At 37.5% G+C, this 22,376-nt stretch overlaps 1 non-coding gene and 1 pseudogene across 1 annotated transcript; one reads left to right on the top strand and one right to left on the bottom strand.

The window, feature by feature from the left end:
- Positions 1-5,829: 5,829 nt before the first annotated feature.
- LOC126783949 (phospholipase A1-IIgamma-like) lies at positions 5,830-10,221 on the bottom strand (annotated as a pseudogene).
- An 11,360-nt stretch (positions 10,222-21,581) lies between these two features.
- On the top strand, positions 21,582-21,686 carry LOC126785563 (small nucleolar RNA R71). The gene has a single exon (XR_007671093.1). It is a non-coding gene; the product is annotated as a small nucleolar RNA R71 (small nucleolar RNA).
- The last annotated feature ends 690 nt before the right edge of the window (positions 21,687-22,376 follow it).

The following is a 22,376-nucleotide window of genomic DNA, read 5'->3' as shown; positions in this document are numbered from 1 at the left end:
TCGAAGAAGAAGTTTCAATCAATATATAGTTGGATATGGCCGGACTAAGCTCTCGATATATGACCATATGCTAATGCTAATTAATCAATCAAATAACAAGTGACCTATATATAACAGAGTTCGGACGCTGGCCGGCCGGGCATCATTGATCACAACCGGATAACGACGATTCAATTGTAAATGGAATATTATTGGCTTGATTTTGTTGGGTTAAACCGGTATGTATTTAGTAAAGGGAAGGATTCGCTCTTCTTCAAGTACTGTATATCTGAACTTATTTAGTCCTTTTTCGTGCATACTGTTCATGGGATAAGGTACGGTGTTCATTCTTACCGTCATCTACTCAACTCTCAACTATAACCAAATTTTTCAGTATAGATCGAAGACAGAATACACACACACACACTCACATTGATAGTTTCAAAATATGGCTGCTGTAGCTGCCCCGCCCCAGCTAGCTAGCTAGGTCCATAAGACGGGAAATAAGTTTAGCTTGCGCATATTGCAGCCTAGCTATATTTATTTTCACCCAGCTGCTAGAAGCATTAATATGAGCCACGCACACTTCAACATTATTCAATATTGAACCTTCTTTCTTTTCCGAATCTGATTAGCTCAGCTTATTTACACCTCCCACTCTCCCAGAGTAAGTTTTTAGGCATAAATCCATAATTTGCATACGCAAGATGCACAAGTTGGTAAATACTTGATACGTGGTTACATGTAAACGAGAGAAGAGCCGATTCAAGAAATGCCATAAATACATACCACTCAACTGCATGCCATAAATATATTACAAAGTCCTATCTGATGGCCGAACTTACTAGCTATTAACTCCTACCAAACTTCAAATAAAAAAAGGTTGAAAGTCTTAACCCGATCTTGGGTATATATATATATATATATATATAGCCCTTCTTGGCTGCCGAGGTCCGCACCAAGATTTTGGTGCGGATTTCCATCTTTTTACCACTTTTGATCAAATTTTCTCATCTCCACCGTCTAGTATCTAGATAATATTGTGTAGATCATCTCTGCAAAATTTCAGCCAATTTGGTAATCGTTAAGGCCCTCAAAATTGCGTTTTTCGGTTAAAAATATGAACGGTAACTGTTTGACAGAATTCGGTCCGTCCATTTATTATTCGATTTTGAGGGCCTTAACAATTACCAAATTGGCTGAAAATTTGCAGAGATGATCTACACAATATTATCTAGATACTAGACGGTGGAGATGAGAAAATTCGATTAAAAAGTAGTAAAAAGATGGAAATCCGCACCAAAATCATTGGTGCGGACCTCCGCATTTGAGGAAATCTATATATATATATATATATCTATATGATATATATATATATATATATATATATATAAGGGTTTTCAGGTAAGGAGATCCGTACCTTAAGCTAAGGTACGGATTTCCATTTTTTATCAACGTTTAGATCGATTTTTGACATCTCCACCGTCTAATATCTAGGTTATAATGTATAGATCATCTCCACAAAATTTCAGCCGAATTCATGATCTTTAAGGTATCAAACTAATCAAAACCAATGGACGGATTGAATTTGCCGAACCTGAACCGTTCATATTTTGAGTAGAGAATCGAAGTTATGAGTACCTTAACGGCGATGGAATCGGGTGAAATTTTGTGGAGATGATCTATACGTTATAGCCTAGATATTGGACGGTGGAGAAGTGAAAACTCGATCGAAAAGTTGGTCAAAAATAGAAATCCGTATCATAAGCTAAGATAAGGGCCTCCTTACCTGAAAAGCCCTATATATATATATATATATATATATATATATATATATGCAGGTTCTGCAGCAAACGTTCCCAGCTCCCCTAACGTGCGGACATCTTGCTTCTCAACTGCATCTAGCGCCAACGGCTGCGTTCCTCTTGCCGGATTAGGGCCATGGCATCTCAGAAGACGTCTGATTGAAGGTCGAAGCCAATTCGATCGAGGTTCGAAGGTTCTAGGTTGCAAGACGTGACTGAAACTTCAAATCGGTAGAAATCTAATCACAAACTGGTAATTGGCGGCTCCACTATCAAGAAGAAGCTTTAGTTGGAGACCTGGACACCATCTGGCAAGAGAGGCGCCGTCATCAGACTGTGATGATTGAAAAAAAAAGACGTCCGCACTTTAGGAAAGTTGCGGACATCCTCTTCAGATCCTCCTTGTGTGTGTGTGTATATATAAATATAGTCCATTTTTAAAGTGGAGCCCCGCTTTGGAATTAAAGTGCGGAGGTCCTTATTTAATTAGTATTCGGTCACTTTTTCACATCTCCACCATTCAGTAGTTATATATATATATATATTAAGAATTTGGAATGAATAATTAGTGGCAAATTCTTCAGATAAACCCTACGTAAAGAAGTGCATTCATAAGCAACAAATCCTTTGAGCATCTCCAACAATTTTTTTTATAATTTTTCTATTATATATAATCAAAAAGCACTATAATCAAAAAGCATTTTATACTCAAACTCCCGCACATTCTCTATTTTGTAGATTTTATCATTCTTCCCTAAATCCTTCTCTAAAATTACTACAGAGATGGTTGCAAATGTAGAAAATGCTTTTAGAAAAGCTATTGGAGCAAAACACCTAAATTGGAGAAAATTTAAGATACACATCTATTTTTGTTTTCTGTTTTTTTTTTAGAATGATCTTACTAGCATATCGATCGTATCATATCTCATAAGCTTGAAATATTGAAAGGAAATTAATAATTAAAGAACTTCAATAGTGAAATACATGATTGTCATTTTGGTGTAGCAGATTATGACGTTCACAAACGCCAGAGAACAACATTACCATAGCGTTTTTAAAACCTCATGAATTTAATGGCATTTGTAAATGCCATGAATATAATTTGAATATGGAGACTCAAAATTTAATGGCATTTTTTCTATAAAAAGACCGTTAAATCTTCTGTCAATGACATTTTTTGAAAAATGTCGTGCTTAAAATGCCATTAAAGGCTATAAGTGTCACATCCCTGAAATTTCGAATGATAAAAATTCGAATTCGAAGCCATGAAAAATCTAAAACAATCTCAAATATATTGAAATCATCTTATAATAACAATGTATCGAAACTGAGTCCACAACATGAATCAGTAGACTTGAATAATACATAACCAGTTTATACCTCAGTATTATAACTAATGGAATTGTAAAATTCATTCAATCTTCACCACAAACAGAAGAAAGAAATCTTCAGAGTAAGTCCTCCGAATCTGTTAATCCCCACCTGCAGAACTATCCCCTACACCATCGAATTGAGGTAGCAGGATTGTAAACACAAACTCCGTAAGCTTTTCAGCCCGTATGAGTAAACCAGTAGTATAACATACATCGCATACAAAGGAAATATGACAGATAACATTTAAAGGCAAACATACTCATCTGACACTGGGCAACCCATATGTTACCCAATATCATTTAAAAATATGTGTAATCATGAGACATTAGGAAACCCATCTGTTACTCAAAATCATTTAAAACATGGGTACTCATGAGACCCAGGAAACCCATCTGTAACCCCTCATGCAGTACACCGAAAGACACTAGGCAACCCATCTGGATACCCAAAATCATTTAAAACATGGGTACTCATGAGACCCAGCTACCCATCTGTTACGTCTCATGCAGTACACCGACAGACACTGGGCAACCCATTTGTTACCCAATATCACTAAAAAATATGGATACTCATGAGACCATGCAACCCATCTGTTACCCCTCATGCAGTACACCAACATGCACTCGGCAACTCATATGGTTACCCAAAATCATTTAGGAGACCCAAGTACCCATCTGTTACCCCTCATGCAGTACACCGACAGACACTGGGCAGCCCATATGTTACCCAATATCAGTCAAAAACATTGGTACTCATGAGACCCATGCAACCCATTTGTTACCCCTCATGCAGTACACCGGCAGACAAACTAGAGCTCTAACTAAATCGTAACCGACACCCGGCCAAAGCTTGTTTTCGATTACTGCCAACAACGTCCGAAAACCAGAAAACGTTTTAACAAGACTCAATGTTAAAACCACGTACAATATAACAATCTACACATGTTATTGTACTACAACCAAGCGACTCTTGCACAACAATATAAATATAGTCACCACAATATAATCTCATTTTTCAAATAAAAACTGTAACATTATATAATATAGCAACTCATATATATATGTATCGTATTTACCATATTTGTACACATACACAACCTACTATATTATATAGATGTCACAGTTCACTCTTTTTAAAAAATCGTAAATATGAGTCACCGCCAAGGGTAGACTTGTCATATTGAGATTTACTATGAGTCACTTTTTTCAAATCATTTACTAAAATAGCGTTTCACTTACCCATGAACCGTAGATGATCAAGTTTATGTAATTTAAACCAAAACATATTTTTAGAACAAATTTTATATGCTAGTGATGCAATGACTATGTTAACAACTCAAACAAAATTCAATAACTATAACACTACTTTGATCATTATGATCATTGTGAGTTTTACTCAACTTATTTCCTGCGTGCAACTTCCACGACACCGAGAGCGATTCTCTCACTCGTTTCATCGGTCAGCTAATAGCATGAGAAAATGCTTAGAAAACAATGCGTAAAATCTCAGGTGACGATTCATTACAGCTGAACAATGTTAACAAACACTGGTTACAAAGCACTGTTCATGAACCACTGTTCATGCGCCGCCACCATTCCGGTGACCCCCGATGATCACCAAAATTTACCACCACAAACTAAAAAACCTTTCCAACAACTTTCTAGTTGACACCAAATTCTAAATCGAAGCCTAAACAGTCCAATCGACGAAAAACATAAAATCGGTACTATTCACAGACCATAGAAAAAAGAAATCGTCGATTCTCTTTATGTAATTCGAAATAGATACAATTGCTTTAGAGTATTGATATAAATCCTACAAGCTTCAAAACACAAGAAGAATCACCTTCATTGGTTGCCGGAGGAAGGAGTTCTCCTCACTTCTTCAAACAGAGCAGCCGTATTATTTCTTCATTTCTTGGCTTCAAACAGCTCGAATCTGTACCAAACACTAACCCATATCGATAGGGGATGAAGAGACGGTTCCAACGCCACCGGTCTTACTCAATTCCGTCGTCGGACGACGGAGATATGGTCGGAGAAAGATTTGGCAACCAAGAGGGAAAAATCGCGTGAACAGTACTCGAGCTCAGGTAAACAGCAACCAAGCTGCTTTTGAGAAAAAAACCTGATTTTTTTAAATCTCATCTCATTCCTTTTATACTCATCCAAAAAACGGAAACAAAATTTATGTTGCTAACAACTTTCACATACGACATCCGATTAAAGCGTGTCGCGCGTCTACAAACTCGTATTGACGAACTCTACGACTTTCATGAATGAAGTTTTCTGAGATTCCTAATGGATAAAAAGTCAACTCTTGACCACTCACGGTAATGTTTCTGAGTATAAATCGCTCAAACACTTTCTTTTTCGCCCTCGTACTATATAATCGGATAATCACCAATTTAAATATCTCCGAATAATAATTAGAAAATAATTATAATTTCCGAGATATTACAATATGTGTACTAGTATTGAGCGCATCTCAGCCATGTGAATTGTGATCGAGATGAAAACAAAGTCCAACTCAAAGACATGCACCTTCATCATCAGAAGCATGAAAAGCTGATTTCTTATTTCCTAATACATAACATTGATCGAAAAGTACTAATGATCGATATAAATTTAGGTCATCCTTAAACTCCACAATAGTAGAAGATCGATTTTGTTTACATTCGACTTTTGAAGCTTAATTTGTTTCCTTCATCATCATCATTCTCATGATCTATCAACACCCAAGAGCCATCATCCATTTGAACCATAGACTTGTTCTTCTCTATACACCACTTTGCGAGACTACATTATATTCATCCTTGAGACCATCATCCACATATTTGTTTACTAGCGCAAGATCACGATTAACTTCGAGCTTAAAACACCCTTCCCTTTGATACCCTGCAACTCCATGAAAGTAATTTTGCAAGTCGTGCGCGTTTCGCAGTGCATCTTCAAATAGAGCGATTTCAAAGTGTCGATTTTCAACTTTATGTCTTTATCCAGATATTAGGGTGCTCACCATTGTGAGCATATTTGTTTTGGACACGCAAGATGTGAAGATTTTGTAGACCTGAAAATTCATTTAGGGGTCCTAAAAGTAGGCCTCATCATTTAACCCGCGGATTCAAAAAGTACGCGGAAATCCGCAAGCCCGATGGGCTTTTACTCGGCCCGGCCTGCTAGAAAGTCTGTCAAAACCCGCTTCCGTGGGTAGAGGGCCAAACTTAGTTTAAAGGTGTGAAACCCGTCCCACCCGTGGTTTGACCAGCCAAAAAATAAAATATTATACATGCATATAATATATTATACATATATCAATTATGTCTTTTTTAGTAATAATTATACATAAAATATTATATATGTTAATGATACTAGATTTAAAATTTTATATTTCTTTATATTATAACTTTATACTAGATTTAGAATAAAATTGTAGCATTATGAAACAACTATATGAAGTAAACTTCTTAGGATTAATCGACACAAGTTGATGTTATCGGTGCTAATATTTAGGGACCCTGTTAAAACTTCATCTAATTCGGACCTCGTCTGACCGTTAAAAATATTGGTAAACCGAATACACCACTATTATGCCCTAAGGGAGGACTCATTATCGGGATGCGAACGTCGAAAGCTGTTTGCATATCTGAAATCATCTAATTTTTGTCACCGATCGTGCGTGGTTGCACCGAGGAAACTCATTTGGCAAAGCCCCGGTCAATGAGGTTTTAATATGTCAAAATGCCTCTTTTTTGTTGACCATGGCTATGGACGGTCAAACTATGTCCGAAATGGACCAAATTTTTACGGAGTCCATCAATATATATACCGATCACATTTGCTGGTGTTGATCGACCGTATTAAGAACTGAAGTTGTTGATCACCGAAGTGTCCACTAATGTATCATAACCTTTATACTAGGTTTAAAATAAAACTATAGCAATATGAAGTGACTATATGAAAGAAACTTCTCGGGATTAATCGTCACCAGCCGATGTGATTGGTACTTATATTTAGTGACCTTGTAAAAGGACCTCGTTTGACCGTCAGAATTTCCAGTGAACCGAAAACAGAACTAGGATTCCCTAAGGGAGGACCCATTACAAAGATGTGAACGCTGAAAGCCATTTGCATATCTGAAATCACCTAATTTTTATTACCTATCGTGCGCGGTCACATTGAGGAAACCCATTTGGCAAAACCCCAGTCAATGAGGTTTCAATATGTCAAAAAGCTTCTCTTTTGGTTGACCGTAGGTACGAATAGTCAAACCATTTCCAAAACGGACGAAACGTTTACATGGTCCCTAAATATATATACCGATCACATTTGCTGGTCTTGATCGACCATATTTCGAATTTGAGTTGTCGATCGCCTAAGTGTCCACTAATCTATCATAACCTTTATATTATGTTTAGAATAAAACTATCGCATTATGAAACGACTATATGAATGAAACTGCTTGGAATCAGTCGATATCAGCCGATGTCATCGGTATATATATTTAGCGACCCTGTAAAAATTTAATCCAATTCGGTCCTCATTTGACCGTCGGAATTTCCAGTAAACCAAAAACACAACTAATATCCCCTAAGGAAAGACCTATTACCAAGATGCGAACACCGAAAGTTGTTTACATATTTGAAATCATTTAATTTTTGTCACTGATCGTGCGTGGTCGCACCAAGAAAATCCATTTGGCAAAGGCCCGGTCAATAGGGGTTTTAATATGTCAAAACGCCTTTTTTGTTGTTGACCATAGGTACAAATGGTCAACCTTGTTCAAAATGGACAAAATTTTTATGGGGTCCCTAAATATATATACCGATCACATTTGCTGGTGTCGATCGACCATATTTCGAATTGGAGTTGTCGATCGCCTAAGTGTCTACTAATGTGTATTATAAACTTTATATTAGGTTTATAATAAAACTATTGCATTATGAAGCGACTATATGAAAGAAACTTCTCGCAATCAATCGACACCATCTGATGTGATCGGTATATATATTCAGTGACCATTTTAAAATTTCATCTAATGCGGACCTCGTTTGACCGTCAGAATTTATGCTAAACTAAAAACACTACTAATATGCCCTAAGGGAGGACCCATTACCAGGATGCGAATGCCGAAAGCCGTTTACATATTTGAAATCACATAATTTTTGTCATTGATCGTGCGTGGTCGCAACGAAGAAACCTATTTGGCAAAAACCTTGATTAATGAGATTTTATTATGTTAAAACGCCTTTTTTTTGTTGACCGTAGGTACGGACGGTCAAACTATGTTCAAAACTGACAAAATTTTTACAGGATCCCTAAATATATATATCGATCACATCTACTGGTGTCGATCGATAATATTTCGAAACTTGAATTTATTTGTGACTTTTTATTGAGAATGTTTTCTAATAATTCTTTAATTGTTTTCTAATAAACTCTTAAATAAGAGTATTATGTTTTTTTCTAATACAAGCCCGGAATGTCAGGCCCGTAAAAGCCTTCAATGCTCGACCCGACCCGGCCCGCAAAAGCCCGCAAGACCCGCTTTAGGTATGTGGGTTTGGATTTTCATATTTGTGAAAATACTCAACATGATCCGACTGACCACTTATTTAAATGTACTAAGGCCTGACCCGTTGACGAGTACTACCTAAAAGGCGAGCAGGGCCAGCCAAATTAAACAGGATGGTTATGACAAGACATGCTTTACGCACTGGTATTCCTGTAGGTTTTATGATATTACATCCGTCTCGAACGAGGTCTACTGCTGTTTGAGCTGCAAATGCTGCACCCATGCTGTGGCCACTGACAGTAATGCTGATTTCCTCGTCCTTGTATCGATCCAATAGTTCTCTCACTGCTGCTTGAGCCTGCACATCATAATTGACTTTATTGCAGCGTGTGGACTCTTGGAAGAAACCTTAGCTAACTTACTTGGACTATTATATTTGGTCTAAATTGGGTATATACAATGTACAATTAAACATATATACCGGTTCTAGAGTGGTACGTTTACAAAAGTGATCACAAAGCATCAGAAAATGAAGAAATTAGTGGTGTTTGTGGATAACTTCTTGGGTAATTACATTAGTTGCGTAGGCCAAAACAAAGACCCCTAACCAAAATGATTCCTAAGTATAAGTTTATCACAGATCACGGGCGTACATTACTAGCAGAATCGAAACCAGAGGTCCACAAATAAGGATAGATCAGCAATGGAGCGTGAGCTCAAGAACTTCATCAGGCTAGGGCGAAAATCTCTTAATACGGCATTATTCAGACAACATATGTTTTGAAGAAGCATGCATTAATTCCCATCAAAACCACGGAAGAATCATACCCATATCACGAAACAACTCAAAAACCTAGAAAACTTGATCTGTGAACACAATTTGTCTAAGTAATGTCTAAGAATCTAAGAGTGTTATTAGCCTTTGGGAGGCTCTTCCCCACACTTATCATTTATATTAATGGAAATATGTGAACTCTAAGGGGGGCATGAAACCTAGAATCCGAATCACGTATACTAGTAGCATTACAAGAATCCTCCTAGAAAGACCAACTACATTATTCAAATTAGCAAAGTGTGCTAGACGATGAGCAACACTATTTGTTTCACTGTATATATGCTGGATAACACTACTATCAAAACTTTGCATATACGATCTACAATCATCAAGTACCGGACATACCTCCACCATATCATTGGATTGCCAATTGAGCGCATTGACAAGCACGACACAGTGATCACTCTCTACGTCGAGCCTCTTCCAACCTTACGCTAAACCTACTTCAAGTCCCACACAACAAGCCATTGCCTTGGCCTGTAGTGGAGAGGAAAGAAAGATGGTCCAGCTTATAAGACCAGGCCACTGGCCTTGAACCTCCCCTCTACCATCTATAACAATCATACCTGCTCCACCACTCCCATCAACCTTGTAAGACCCATCGAAATTCAGGTTGAGTCTTCCTCTAGGTGGGGAAGTCCATATTACCAAGTCTCGACGTCTTTCAGCCACACCTCCAGAAGCCACATTCTCGTACTCAGCCAATAAATTCATGCACAGCCCTCGCACTTCTTTAGATCTTCAATGACCTCTGGGTCCTTGGATGTCTTCAATTGTTCCTTTAGATTCTGTGATATCCAAAGCAAAACATATATAGTGAATAAGAAAAAAAAAAAAAATATATATATATATATATATATATATGTATATATAAAGAAACTAGATAGATGACACTTAAAGAAATTACCTCCTTTTCAGCAGGAAGCTCATTTGAAAACAAAAAAAAAATCATATCTCTTCCTAAACCTAGAGAACCATTGAATGTTATCGTACTTTTTCTTAAATATAGAAAACTGTTCGTACAAATAACATAACCAATGTAATATCAGACAACTCAAAATCTGGATAAAGTTTTCCAGGGAGCAAAATAGATGAATTGAAGAGATTGAGCTCAAAATCGGGATACAGTTCTCACATGAGCAAAATTAGTGAATTGAGAGATCGAGATTGATAAAGAGAGCCTACCCATCAACATTCAGTGTTCCGCATAAAGATTCAAAACGCGGATCACGTACAACCTGTTACGACCCGAATCTTTTTGCCTTTTTCCCATGTTGAGTGTCGTACTAAGTGCAACGACACTAAAAGTTGATTTTTCGATGCGTAAGTTTTTCAGAAAAACTTCATTCGTGAAAGTTGTAGGGCTGTTGATACGAATTATGGACACCCGCCATGCCTGAATCGGAGTTCGTGTGAAGAAGTTACGAATCAATAAGGGTATTTAGCATTTTTAGAAAATAGTATAAATAGGGGAATCAAAAAGAAAAAGGGGGAGAAAAATCAGTTTTTTGCGGGTCGGGTACTGTTCACCCAAAAACCCAGCCGGATCTTCTCCGGTGTCTATCTACGTCGTCCCGCCACGGATCGAGACCCTTCCAGCCCCATTCGTCCGCCTTTTCATTTCCCGTTGATTTGTACCAGTGGCACGCCACGCTGACTACTATCCACGGCACAACGACGGCCGCAAGGGACTGCCACCATCGTCGCCGAAGCTGCAACATTTTCTGGCAAAATCGAAGCTCAAGTCTTCCTCTTTCCAGCCTATCTCTTCTTTCTAGGCACGATTTGGGGTCCTTGGAGCTACGATTTGGGTGGATTCATGATTTGGAGATTATGAGCACTATTCTGATTTTTAATGGCGCTTTCCAGCCATTTTCCGGCCAAATTGGACTTCGGTGCATGTATGAAAGATGTTTGGTTTTGTGTGATCTATAATTATCATACTGGAGTCGAGTCGATTCGTAGTGGTTGGAGGTGGTAGTTTGTGGGCCCACGCGCAACCATTGTGGCGACGCGCGGGGCGGTACGTGCTGTCATTTTTGGGGCAGTGAGTTGCTCTATCGAGTAACATAAGTCAATACGAAGTTATCATTGTCTTAATTATTGAATTTGCTTATTTTATGAGGTTGTGGATTTAGATTATCATTGGTAGGAATGATGTGTTATCACCATAAGGTTTGGGTTCATTTAATGTTGGCTGCTATGTGTTTGAGTGAGTCGCTCCATCGAGTAACATATGTCAATACGAACTTATCGTTGTCTTAATTGTTGAATTTGGTTATTTTATGAGATTGTGGATTTAGATTATCGTTTGTAGGAATAATGTGTTATTACCATAAGCTTTGGGTTCATTTAATGTTGGCTACTATGTGTTTGTATCAACTAATGGTAGATATGATGTTGAATATTTATGATTGTTCTGGGGTTATAGTTGCATACTCGTGGTAGGGTTGTGATATTAATTGACTGGAACTCTATTAAGCCCTATCAACTCGGTCATTCAATTGGAATCAACGAGGTATATGCAAGCCCTATCAACGTAGTCATTCCATTAGAATCCACGAGCCATAGGCATGGGAACGGGGATTCTAGATTTTACGATATGATATTTTGATGCCATACTTAGGATGATGATGATATATTCGGGAATGAGATTCCCAGAAGTTGAACTACGAGTAGCTTGATCCCTTTCAAAAAGGTATATAGGCAGCCTGAACAAGGTTTGGGTGCAGCCATCTTTATTTCAGAATAGATATCGTTTCTTTAATGATCTACCTTGGGTTTTATTACATAAACTCAAGTTGGGATGTTACAGTGGTATCAACAGCGTACTAGAGGAATGGTGTGTTTGAACATTGAGTTAGTTGTTTATAAACATGATGACACTTTTGTGATGGTTTGATATTATGTGCAGGACGGTGATTGTAAATCGGTTTACGAGTGAGACTCGGGGTTATGTTATGAGATAGCATCAGATCATTTGCGGTGAGGGTATAGAACCGGAAGAGAGAGGATGAACTGGCGGAACCAGAATAGAGGGTATGAACCGGCGAATTATTGAGACACTAGGAGAGAGGGGACAAACTAGTGGTCTCTGCAGATTGCAGAACATGGAGAGAGGGGATGAACCGGCAATGCAATGAGAGTATGGATTCGACAAAAAGGGGATGAACTGACAGAGCATAGAGGACCAGAAGAAAGGGGATGAACCGATAACAATATCGATGTTACTGAGTCGCTAGAAGAGATGAGATGTACTAGTAGACTCTTGATAGAGGTTTAGAAAGGAGAGGTCTGGTAACTCATCGAGTGTTGTATGGTCTCGTGTTTTCTTTCAAAGGGGACATTGTTTTAAATATAAATTTACACAGTTCGATGTTTATAGAATATTGTATGATTGTTATTGATCCCGTCATCTAAGTGGATTGGGTGGTTGTGGTTTAAGACGAGCTACAGGCTCTAGGGGTCCAATGATATTAAGTAACGAATATTGCATATTCTATAATGTACCTTGTATTGTATTTTTGAATTATATTTATGAGATATGATTGTGGAGTTTGGAAATTTTTGGGAGCATGGTGGCTCCGGGCGTTGAGGTTGGATTTGAGATATTCGGAGTGTTGTTTTGTGTAGGTAGGGTTGGCTACTTTCAGGGGAGATTGTGCCGAAATTTTTGGTATATCTCATTTGACAATGGTACTCTCACGATCTACCTCAAGATTAAGGTAAATTTTGGGGTTGGTTGTGTCACAACCTCAACATAAAAATGAAGAATTTCAACCACGGTAGATACTGATCATAAATTTAACAACCTTAACATAGAGCTTCCAACCCAAAGTCGATCAGTAAAGGAGGGAAGGCTGATCAGTTCGATTACTCGACATCAATATTAACCATCTAAACATTGTTAGTAGTATAAAGCAAGAGGGTATCGTTCACAAAACAGAATTCCAACCAGGGCAAGGGATTACAAACATTTAACAACGAATTTACAAAGGATATAAAAGTTTTGAGATATAGGATCAGATCAAACAGAAAATATAAAACCTAAATTAATATATATATATATATATATATGTGATCAACCAACCAACACATAAGCAATCACCAAACAAATCATGTATGAACAGTAGCAACGAATTCCAATCTCAATCATATTCATGCCGAAAGTATCTCTAGCAACCTAGAATCGATAATGCAATTAGGGAACCTCCAAAGTTATCTTATCACATTGACACTAAGCACATTCCATTTCAACACCGAGCAGTACAAGAAATCTAACATACTAACCCTAACGTGCCACCCTAAGTAACAAGTAGAGATAACATGTTCATAGCACAAGTCCAAACCGAAACTTAGATAGTCATGCTAAGCCCCCTGTATACATAACAACCTAAGAAAATTTTCAGTGAATATGACAAAGAAACAAAACAATTAATCAACCCCAAGAATCATAACATTTTGTACCTTTGGATAATTAACATATGCAACATCAACCCTAAGTATCAATCACACATGCAATATAAGAACACACTGAAAATTCTCTAAGTATAAACAGAAACACACACGACATAAAACCTAAAATCATTTATTTAAATCGAAAACCCAAAATAATCTCGTAGACAAGATCATAATAAATCTCAACAAAACCTAAACAGAAATCATTCAAGAACAAGACAAGAACATAGAAAACTGAAAACAAGAGATGAAGATCATCGTATACACTTTAAGTTATTCATCCAAGGCTTCACAAGAAGGTACACAAAATCTTCCAATGGAATGGATATCGTAGGCTCCGAGCGTTGGATAGAAAAGATGGTGAAAGATGGCTGATTTCAGAACTAGGGTTCTTGGAGAGATGAACGTGTTTGGTCCAAGCTTTGGCTATACTTGTGCAAGGATTGATGATCATTGAACAATGAGGCCGTGCCTCTATATATAGGAGTCAAAATAGCCTTTATGTCGTCCCATTAAGGAGATAGAATCGGATTGGGATGCTGAAATCTTCTTTAATATGGACTTTGATTCTTGAACTCTAAATCCAACTTGATGTAGGAAACTCTCCTTCTTGAACTAGGAAATGTTAGGCCGACCTCTTTTCTCTCCTTATCCAACTCGGACATGATCTCCTTGTCCAACTAGGAATGCATCACAACTCTAGTACTCCTTTTCCAAATAGGATTTGTCTTTCCTGAAAACAATCGACAAATAAGGAATAGGAAAGTACAATCCTAATCGAGTAAGAAATCATAGCTTAATAAGGATTTCTAACACTTATCACAATTTCATCATTAAAAACTATCATAATCGGCATTAGCTCTACCTAAACATACAAATGACAAATATGAATCTAAAACAACTAAATAAGAAGTAACAAAGCATAAGAATATGACATATATACATTCAGAACGTCACACTTTTTGCTCCTATCAACAACCCCACAGTTAGACTTTGCTAGTCCCTTAGCAAAACACTAAAAAGGGAAATCAAAACATAAAGTAAAAATCAATACAACTAAACTAACGACACTACTAGTACAAAACACTTTAATGCCTTCATCATTTTGTCTCAGAGATCTTCAAACGCATAGCATCAAGAATAACACTCAATCGAAATAGATATGATGAATTCAATGGTTAATAAACATGAGATTTCGCATAACAAGTAAGACATGGCAGAAACAAAAGTGATATTAAGCTCGACTTGCTCAAAACAAGTTTAAATTCAACTCACAATGATATGCACTCCGAATCTTTTCTCTCAAGAACATGACATATGTTCAAAAGTTTTTCACACATAAGAGTTATGAGCACATAGTGAAATCGAAAACCTCAAGAATGATACCAATCATATGCACAAATGAACCCAAACCATATGCTTACTCATGAAACAAACTCCACAGATCAAGAGCTACTCATTTTAAGAATCATGCGAATTTTTATAAAGGTTAGTTAGGCTTGGCAAAGATATCATTTTTCAGGAAAAATGAATCACAAATGTCATCCTCAAGACTTAGCAGAGTAAGAACATCCACTTTAATTATGTCGACATACTCCATAAAAACAAGGGCCAAATATAATCATGTTGGACCCACTCTTCACTTTAAACAATGTGAAAACGAACAAAGGCTAAAGTATAAGATTATTGAGCCTTCAACAAGTACAACACAACTCCAAATTCACAAAAACATAGCTATGCCGTGATCATCATCATTTTTTCATTCTTTTCATCGATTTTCAAAACAGTGTATCCTGTATTTTTTCCTTCTTCTTTTTCACGGCATGTTTCTATTTTTCATACGGCACACATACATACATAGCATAACCCCACACTTGAATCAAATCATCACTCTATATTAACACCCAGAATGGGCTTTGCCAATCTTCAAAGCTAAGGTAGAGATATAAATATACTAAGCAACGATATAACATGTTGGAAATGAAAGAAAAAGCTTAACGTAGGCTCAAAGGGATTCATACTAAGGTGTCCCAATCAGGGCTCAAATAGGGAATATACGGCTTTTTGGCTTAAAGTGGTGAAAATCCAAAAAAGATCCAACAATTTTTTTTTAAATCAAAGTATATTATGACATAAAGCTCCGAAAAGTTTCACAATATAAGTTATTCTATAGTTCACTACAATTCTATGGCATATGAATTGATCAAAATAGATATAATGAAGTTATATAGCCAAGAAACGATAGATAAAATTCTCCAAAGAAAGACACCTATATGGCTCGAAACTCACATAGGTTACATGAATTCAAACAAGTAGGGAACATGTTGATTATGTACCAAAGTTTCAAAGTCCTCATCTACTATATGTTCGTACAATTTCTACACATTGATTAACCAAACAAAAACAATTAAGTTCAATTCAATATCGTGATCATCTATCAACCATAAATCCAAATATTATACTCATCCTAGACAGTTAAGGCATACCTAGGACTCAAAACAAAATCAAAAACAACATAACAAAACAAAATATAAAAAAACAGAAAAATAACACTAAAAATCGAAAATCAAAGCAACAAAATAAAAATCAAAGCAACAAAATCAAAACACATACGCATCAAACAATAGAATACAACAAATGATGTATATCTCACCCCACACTTAAAACTTACATTGCCCTCAATGTACAATGTGAAAAGCAACAAAAATTAAAAAGAGATAAGGGATAAGAAAACGCAAACACTCGTTGATGGCTCCTTAATTGGCTTAAGCTTAGATTTTATAGCCTAGACTATCCAAAAATATCACTTGTTTGCCGTAGGTTCAAGGAGAGAAGTCTCTTCAATGACATGATCCACAACACTAGTATAGTACGGTTTCAAGCGATGTCCATTGACCGTGAACTCCGTCCCATTTACACCACTCTTGATATATATAGTTCTAGAAAGGAAAATGTGAGTGATAGTAAAAGGACCTAACCATCTAGAATGTAACTTACTTGGAAATAACTTAAGTCGTGAATGAAACGATAGAACTTTCTGCCCGACGACAAAGTATTTCTTCCTTATCATACAGTCATGGAACGATTTAGTCTTTTCCTTGTAAATCATAGCCGAATCATAGGCTTCAATTCGAATCTTATCAAGCTCATGAAAATGCAATTTCCTATGCAATCTGGCTCCATCAATGTCCATATCCAAATTCTTCACAGCCCACCATGCAAGATGTTTAAGCTTCACGGGTAGATGGTACACCTTGCCATAGACTAACCGAAACATGAACATACCAAGAGGAGTCTTGTATGCAGTCCTATAGGCCCAAAGAGCATCATATAATCGTTGAGACCAATCCTTGCGGGATGGTCCAACTGATTTCTTTAAGATTCTCTTGATCTCACCATTAGATAGCTCAACGTGTCCACTTGTTTGGGGGTGATAAGGCGTAGCAACCTTATGCTTGATTTCATACTTCCTCAACAACGCTTCAATGATCCAATTGTAAAAGTGAGATCCTCCATCACTAATAATAACTCTCGGCATACCAAACCTAGAAAAAATGTTAGAACAAATGAAATCTGCAACAGCTCGAGAATCATTAGTTCGGGTGGTTTTTTCTTCCACCTATTTCGAAACATAATCAACACAAATGAGTATGTACAAGAAACAATTACAGTTAGAAAAAGGTCCCATAAAATCAATGCCCTACCAATCAAATATTTAAACATGTATAATCGGTGTCATAGGCACTAGATCCTAAGTTTCCCATGTGTTGGCATCTATCACAAGTCATGCAAAAATGATATGGATCTTTAAAGATCGTAGGCCAAAAGAAACCACATTCTAGTACCTCAAGAGTAGTTATACGCGAACCAAAATGTCATTCACAAGACTCAGAATGGCAAAAAGTAACTATATAGAATGATGTTCAGATTCAGGGACACATCTCCTAATGATTTGATCAACATAATTTTTTCACAAGTATGGTTTGTCCTAAATGTAATACTTAGCTAAAGCCTTGAGTCTAATCTTTTGGGCATGCGATAAAGTATCTGGAAATTGCTTAGAAACAAGATAGTTCACAATATATGCATACCATGGCTCACTTACTTCAACTCGAAAGAGTTTCTCATCCGAAAAACTCTCTTGAATGGCCAAGGGTTCGGCATCTCTCACCAAATGGCTCAAATGGGGTGCCATAACATTGTCACTTCCTTTCTTGTCCTTGATCTCGAGATCAAACTCTTGTAGTAAGAGAATCTATCGAATCAATCTCGGTTTGACATCCTTCTTCGTCATTAAGTACTTCAAAGTAGCATGGTCAGTGTAAACAATAACTTTGGATTGAAGTAAGTAAGAATGAAACTTATCTAAAGCAAAAATCACGGCAAGAAGTTCTTTTTCGGTTGTCGTATAGTTCTGTTGAGCATCATTGAGCATTCGTGAGGCATAGTAAATGACATATAGCTGCTTATTTTTCCTCTGCCCTAGCTAGTCTCCAACTGCATAGTCGGAGGCATCACACATTAACTCAAATAGCAAAGACCAATCTGGCGGTCCCATGATAGGTGCCGACGTCAAGAGCTTCTTCAAAATCTCAAATGTGTGTTTGCAATCATCATCAGAGTGAAATTGAATGTCTGTTTAAAGCAATTGACTCAATGGTCTCACAATCTTGGAAAAGTCCTTAATAAACCTACGATAGAAACCTGCATGTCCAAGAAACAATCGAACATCCCTCACAATTGTGGGGAGGGGTAAGTGACGTACAAGATCTATTTTAGACTTATCAACCTCAATTCCTTTAGATGAAACAATATGGTCTAAGACAATGCCTTGCGTAACCATGAAATGACATTTTTCTCGATTCAAACCAAGTTAGTTTCTTCACAACGTTTAAGCACAAGTTCTACATTCTCTAAACATGCATCTAAATTCTGACCATAAACAGAAAAGTCATCCATGAAAAGTTCAACCTCTGAACCAATATACTCAGAGAAAGTGTGATACATACAACGTTGAAACGTACCTTGGGCGTTGCATAAACCAAAAGGTATGCGACGATAAGCAAACGTACCAAAAGGGCATGTGAACGTCGTCTTTTCTTGATCTTCTCCCGCAACACTAATCTGATTGTATCCATTATATCCATCAAGGAAACAATAGAAAGAATGACCAGCTAACCTCTCAAGCATTTGATCAATGAATGGCAATGACATATATGATCATTTGTGGATGTAACATTGAGCTTCCTATAGTCAATACACCCACAGTGGCCAGTCACTATCCTTTGAGGCACTAACTCGTTATCTTTGTTTTTCACCACCGTGATTTCGAACTTCTTTTGCACAACTTGAATGGGAGAGATAAACCTACTGTCTGAAATAGGGTAGATGACGCCACAATCGTGCAACTTAGTGATCTCATCCTTGACAACTTGCATCATTGGTGGGTGAAGACGTCTCTGACCTTCCTTGGTCAGTTTGAAACCATCTTCAAGCAAACTTCAGTGCACACACATGGTAGGGCTAATTCTCTTATGTCATTTCAAAACCTTAATCAACCTCTCCTCTTGTTTCTCGTCAAGTGCAGATGAAATGATCACTGGCAATGTATCTTCATCTCCCAAACACGCATACTTCAAATAGTTCGGAAGAACCTTAAGATCAAGCTTTAGGGCTTGCACCACAGAGGGAAGATTTTTGTTAGTGGTTAAAAGAATTGGACTAGGAGAGACATAACTTACCTCATGTGCAACCTCAAGAGAGGTCACATTCTCTAGAACATAAGATGGCATGACATCATTAGCTTCTAACTCATAAATGTTGAAGCCATCACTTGTAAATCCGGCCCCTTGGGCAATGGTGAGTGCCAACTCGTCATGTGTCAATGTATCTAAATAGTTATCTATAAGGGAATCAAGAATGTCAACTGAAAAATAATCACTCAATTCTGAATAGGGATACCTCATAGCTTCAAATATGTTGAAGCTAATCACTTTACCGTCGAACTCAAATGTGAGTGATCCACTAAACACATCAATTTTCATTCTTGTAGTCCTCATGAATAGACGGCCCAATAAGATAGGGACCTCATTTTCATCTATTTTAGTTGGTTCCATGTCAATGACATAGAAATCCGCAGGGAATATCAAGCTCAAAACCTGCACATGAACATTTTCAACATAGCCCAAATGGACTTTGTTGGAACGATTTGCCAATCGAATCACAACATTATCTTTTTTCAAATCACCTAGACCTAGATCCGCATAAATATAGTAAGGAATTACATTGATCAATGCACCTAAGTCTAGCATTATCTTTTCAAATGTCATATTTCAAATTGTACAAAGGATAGAAAACTCCCTGGATCCTTAAGCTTTGGTGGTAGCTTCTTTTTGAGCACAACATAAACCGTCTCACTTATTGTGACAACCTCCTTCTCTCGAGTCATCCTCTTATCGATGCACAATTCTTTTAAAAACTTAGGATACCTAGGATTCTGTTGAATGCATTTAATAAGAGGCATGTTCACTTCCACCTTTTTAAAGATGTCGAGCATGGCTTGATCATAGTCATCTTTCTTTTGCTTTGCAAATCTATTGGGAAAGGGAACACGAGGAAGAGTATTAGTTGAAACCAAACCACTAGAGTTAGGATTCTTACCTGTGTCATGCACGGCAAGATCACCTTGGGGTAGAGGCACGACATCATAAGCCTTAGAGGAGGCATGGTCCTTCTCTAAGTCATTTGCATTGAAACTCTTGGCCTCTTTTTCTTTAGAAGGCACGGCCATCTTGATTGGATGCAATGAAGCATCCAAGATCCTCCCACTTATTGTCATTATGACTTTCACATTAGGATTTGACTCAGTTGGGCTCGGCAACTTACCCCCTTCATGGATATTGCCTATGAAATCGATCACTTGTCCCATCTGCTTCTTATGCTCGGTTATGTCTTTAGAATGAGCTTGTTGACATGTAACTAAAGCTTGAGTAGCAGAGTTTAAATTATGTTACCCTTAAGCAAGGGACTTTAAAAGTTCATCATAGTTAGGTGCAGATGCATTATTTGAACCATGAACATTGGAGTTAAAGAGAACAAAACCTTGAGGTACTTGAGGCCTCACAAACATACCTAAAGGATGAGGTCCTTGACCTTGAGCATTGTTGTTCCAATGAAAGTTGGGATGGTCTCTAAGTCCAGGATTGTATGTGTTCGAGTAAGGATCGTACCTAGGCCTTTGTTGCCCCATGAAGTTCAACTCCTCTTCAATCATTGCACCATTTGGACAATTCTCGGTTGTGTGATCTTTGAAAGAACAAATGTCACACGCTTGAGTGTTGATGCTCGAACCATTGAATGTCTTGACTACAATGTCAAGCTTTCTTTCTAAAGTAGCCATCTGATTTCTTAAAGCAACATCATACACCCCACGGCTCTTGCTTCCTCTCTTCTCCTTGGAACTCAATTGGCGATTGTTGTCGGCCAAGTCATCAATCAAGGTGTAAGCTTCTTGATTGGTTTTGTTCATGAATGTGCAGCCACATGCCGAATCCACCATGCTCTTTTTAGTGGTGTCGAGTCCTTCATAAAAGAATTGCACCAAGTGATCCAACGAAATACCATGGTGGGGCACTTTCTTTGTAGTTCCTGAATTCTTCTCATGCCTCATAGAGTGAATCACCATTCTTTTGAGTGAAGTTCTGAATTTCACTCTTTAGTCTTTTCATCCCATGTGGTGATGATTCCAGCAGGCAGAGAGTACAACTAACGTTTAGCATCGTCCTTAAGAGTAAATGGAAACAAAAGCAACCTCAAGCCTTCTCGAGAAGATGATGAATCGATTGGAGCTTGCAAATATCCAAGAACTCCCTAAGGTGAACATTAGGGTCTTCCATTGAGGAACCAGAGTACGTAGGCAGTTGCCCAAGCAATTGATCTGGAATGGAGAAGTTGGCTTCATCAGGTGGAATTAAAGCAATGCATGAAGTTGATTCAGGGGTGGTGGGAATGAAAGCATTCTTGAGTGCCATTAGAGTACATGCAGGAACTAGAGTTCGGTCCGCAATTGTATTTGTCTCCGAGTCAAAGATGAAGGGGAAGAAAAGATCCTCCTCTTCTTTTGATCTAGGTGAAGAGTTCAAGATTGAATTGCTTGAAGAAGTTTCGAAATTTTAGAGTCCACTTGAGCCAAAAGCTTGTAAGTCTTTAAGTGCTTCAATTCGATCTTTGTGCGTTTTCTTAGATATAGCGGACATGCATAGTTCCTGAAACACAAAAGTTATAAAATTAGCATTGAAGAATACAAAATGAAGACAATAAATGGCACACTTATGGAAGAGGCACATCAACTATGTTGTCATGTTACAAAGAGTTAGTTCTTTACGTTTACAAAGTTCATACAATTCACAAGT

Source organism: Argentina anserina, chromosome 2 (genome assembly GCF_933775445.1).
Source record: "Argentina anserina chromosome 2, drPotAnse1.1, whole genome shotgun sequence".
Taxonomy (NCBI): domain Eukaryota; kingdom Viridiplantae; phylum Streptophyta; class Magnoliopsida; order Rosales; family Rosaceae; genus Argentina; species Argentina anserina.
This window is presented reverse-complemented; position numbering and strand designations above follow the sequence as displayed.